Source organism: Dasypus novemcinctus, chromosome 26 (genome assembly GCF_030445035.2).
Source record: "Dasypus novemcinctus isolate mDasNov1 chromosome 26, mDasNov1.1.hap2, whole genome shotgun sequence".
Classification (NCBI taxonomy): Eukaryota; Metazoa; Chordata; class Mammalia; order Cingulata; family Dasypodidae; genus Dasypus; species Dasypus novemcinctus.
Window position 1 is genome coordinate 26,380,485 of NC_080698.1, and position 4,367 is coordinate 26,384,851.

General features: G+C 40.2%; 1 pseudogene; it reads left to right on the forward strand.

Moving 5' to 3' along the window:
* The first annotated feature begins 3,877 nt into the window (after positions 1-3,877).
* On the forward strand, positions 3,878-4,084 carry LOC111761644 (small nucleolar RNA U3; annotated as a pseudogene).
* Positions 4,085-4,367: the final 283 nt, after the last annotated feature.

Genomic DNA, 4,367 nt, shown 5'->3' on the forward strand with positions numbered 1-4,367 from the left:
AGTACCTCGCTTTGAATGGGAGAATGAATGGATGAATGACTTTGCTGTGCATAACCTGACTGCGAGATGAGTTTTTATGGGTAAAGAGTAGCAGAGATGAGGCAATAATTCTGGTGAGCAACAGGGTGGCACTCAGCACCTTGAGTGGGGCATGGAAAGGACGAGGGGACGGAGGTGGGGGAAGGAGTGTATTTAGGAAGGCTAGAGCCGTAGGGTGATGTGGATGGTGATCACAAATCATCCTGCATCACATCTTTGCCCAAATTAAGTGATATCACATAAGTAGCAGATTTGACACATACCCCGACACCCAGTCAGCACTCAGTAAATGGTAACCATCCCTAGACTCGGTGACAAATGCAGCTTCATTGGTTTCTACTAAATAACAGCCTTGCAGGAACCAGCTGCCTGTCTATTGTAATCCCATTATCCTCCTTTTCTAAAGGAAGTTATGTCAAGTTGGAAGCACAGTTCCAGTTCCATCCAGGCACACCCAACCCCTCCCAAAGGTTCTGTGTCAAAGATTATGAACTTTCTCTCCTGAAATTGCTCTCCTGTGTTCTTCTTTATTTATCTAACATGAATTTTCATATCACTGTATTTCTATCTATATTTTTGCATGATTTTTTGTCTTTATTTTTTTAATGTTACATTTAAAAAAATGAGGTCCCCATATACCCCCCACCCCCCTTCCCCGACTCCTCCCCCCATAACAACAACCTCCTCCATCATCATGAGACATTCATTGCACTTGGTGAATACATCTCTGAACACCGCTGCACCTCATGGTCAATGGTACACACCATAGCCCACACTCTCCCACAGTCCACCCAGTGGGCCATGGGAGGACATACAATGTCCAGTAACTGTCCCTGCAGCACCAGCCAGGACAACTCCAACCCCCAAAAATGCCCCCACATCACATCTCTTCCTCCCACTTCCTACCCCCAGCAGCCACCATAGCCACTTTCTCCACACCAATGCCACATTTTCTTTGATTACTAATCACAATAGTTCGTGAATAGAATATCAGTAAGTCCACTCTAATCCATACTCTATCCCTCCATCCTGTGGACCTTAGAATGGTTGTGTCCACTCCACATCTATATCAAGAGGATATTCAACAAGAAATACATATTTATTGTGAAGAAGGAAAATACAAATAAAATTAAGGGAAACATAATATATGATTCCAATATTGGGTTGTTTCATATTTAGGTAATTGGCAATATGTTACCGTAAGTAATGCTGAGAGGACCATCCTTGAGTTAATGGTTTATGCATGTCCTTTATTATTTCATTAGGACATATTTTTGAAGCAGAAACAACAAAGCCATGTATCACCAGTTTCAGCTGGAAGCTCAATGGAAGATTCATGATGTAAAGCTCAGCTAGAAACAGGTGTGTCATCAGGAAAGAGAGTAGATAAGTGACAAAGATTTGCCCTTCCTGATTTACATCTAACTTCCCCTGAGACTGAGCCTGCTCTGGGATGTCTCAAAGGTAACAATTCAAAATAGGACTTGGGAAACTCATCTAATAAAATTGCCCGAGGACTGCATTTTCAATTTCACAGATTTTTTCCCCTAGGGCTTTTCTGAAGAGCTGCTTGTAGGTCTGAGGCCTGAAATGCCAATAGGAATCATGATCTCTCTATTGAGTATAAAAGTTTCTTCACTCTTGGAAAGAACTCAAGCTACTATTTTAGGTATCTTTTGCACAGGCTAAATTCTGGACAACTACATCATTTTACCATCAAGGCAGACAAACTTGTTCAAATTGGTCATTTCAGTGATTATTTAGAAAGCATCTGTATAGAAAAAAACAAATCTACGCCATCCAAACACACTTACGATAACAAAATGTTTTCTCTAAAAACAAAGTGAAAAATAGACAGAAAATCAATACTCCTTACCAGGACACAGAACACTGCAGGGCTTGATGTTAGAAAAATCTCACCTCTGTCTACCATGACAACACACCACTGAGGATGAGTTCCCTACAAGCTGGAAAAAGAAGATGAGCATTTTGGAAGCTCTAAATCAGTTTGGCCGTAAGGGCTCTGAATCATTTGTACTACCCTCAGACTACTTATAAGAACGGAGAGAGAGGCATGCATGGCTGTTGACTTGGAACTTACGGAGTGAAACTTTCTCTACCTGGCTCCTGAGGGAAACCCCACAGCAAGCTGGTGTCGTTATCTCCAGTTTCCAGACCCAAAAATGGACCTCTGGGCTCAAGACTTCCACTGCTTTGTGCTGTTTCAAGGCTTCTCTCTCTCCAATAAACAAAGGAAGGTAGCAAAATAGAACTCACGTTGTCATCCTCTTGTTTATAGTACTTGGTCAGCTAAAATGTTTATCAGGTGATTTCTATGAAATATTTATGTGAAAAACCTGAAAGTAAGACGATCTTGAGAGGTCAACCTAATTATTTTTTTTCAAATGGGCAGAAGGTGTGAGCAAGCAGTCGCAAAAGAAGATAACCAAATGTCCAATCAATATTTGAAAAGGTGCCCCACATCATTAATCATTATGGGGATGCAAATTAAAACCACAATGAAACACCACTACAATCTGACCAAATAGCTAAAGTCAGCTGTATCGTGTGAGGCTAAAATGTGTATATATCCAATAACCCAGTAACTCAGCATTAGTGTAGCCTCCAAAGAAATGTGTTCAAGTGTGCACTGAAAGGCATGCCCAAGAATGTTCCTAGAAGTACTATATTCAACAACCTCAAAGTTGAAATCGACCTAAATTTTACAAACAGTAGAATGGATAAATAAATTGTGTTAGATTTACACAAGGGAATACTGCATAGCAATACAAAAAAGCAAACTGCCACTACAGAATCTCCCAGGCATAGTGTTGGGCCAAACAAGCTGGACATGAGAGAGTAAGCACTGCATGAGTCCCTCATAAAACATTCATAACAAGTCAAATTAGTCTTAGATGTCAGCATAGGGTTACCTTGGCGGGGGAGGGGCAACGAATCAGAGGGAGCAGGAGAGAGGCTTCTGGGATGCTGGTCACTTTCTATTTCTTGGCAGGTTACATGGGTGTAAAACCTCACTGAGCCATGTACTTAGATGTAGTGTACATATCTGTATACATGTTACACTGCAATGAAACAGTTTACTTTTTGAAAAGGTCAGAAAGGTAGATGGTGATAAATAAACAGCCCCTCTCATTTTACCAGGTGAAAAGGATTATGACTGATTCAAGGATAATTTTTTTCCTTGTTTTTGTTGTTTACATCAAACAACTAGCTTTGTTATAAAAATTCAAAAACTGTGACGAGGTAATGCAAGCTTATGGCACAAAAAAAAAAAAAACCTGAAAAGTTACAAATGGGAATAAAATGTAAAATAATTCTATTTTCCAGCCCTACTTCTCAGCCACTCCGTACCTTTCCCTCTCAGAGAGTCATGGTGACTGTCTCCTAACTTACTAGGGCTTGAAATTCAAACTCTTAGGAGAGCCGTTGTGTACAGTCAAGATTTCCTTAATCACCCTGTTCAGCCTGATTCTCACTAGCAGTGGAGGCACCTGCTGCATTTTTCTTTAGCTTTCAAGGGAGAGGCTGCTTTCCCAGAAAGAATGAGCAGCCTCCCTTGCTTTAAAGATGCGGTTTGTGATAGGCACTCAATATTATGGTAAATAAAATGTTGCTCTTCAAAATTCTTTTCTGTTTTACATTTCCACTTAAAACGTTAAAAATGGTTTGTTAAATGATAGCATTTGAAAAGACTGAATGATAGAACCTGTTTCCCTCTCCACCATGCCCCCAGCAAAACCAGACAGGAAATTTCTACGGCAAAGAGTGGAAGGTACAACAGTTTCTGACACCCAGAAGAGGCTGTGAGGCTGTTATCAAGACTGTACTTTGGAGGATCATTTCTTTATTTCTCTGCTAGGGAACGTTCTCTGAGTTTGTAAGGTGCTGAAAATCCAAGGACGAGGCACAATGTTCTCTGAACTTGAACCAGATTCTTGGTGTTGTTTCCCAGCAAATGCCATTTACCATCACTGAGTACACTTCCTTTTGGGAGAGAAGAGGTAAAGACACAAGTCGGAGTGGTTTCTGACTTAATTTAAAAAAAATAAACATTTGGAGGGATAATCTTTTTTTCTCCAAGATTTATTTTCCGGTTTCCAAGTAGTTTTGCTTTTCTTGCTAATACCCACACTTCAGTTCTTTAGTTTTTTGTTTTGTTTCCATCTTTTCCTACTTCCTTGTAAATTTCTCTATAGTAGTTGAATTATTTTTCCTCAAGTACAGTCAAGGATCATTTGGCTGTTAAATAGCTGTCTGGAACTGGATTTCCAGCCTTGTTGTTCTTTTCATGTGATTAAATGTGTGTG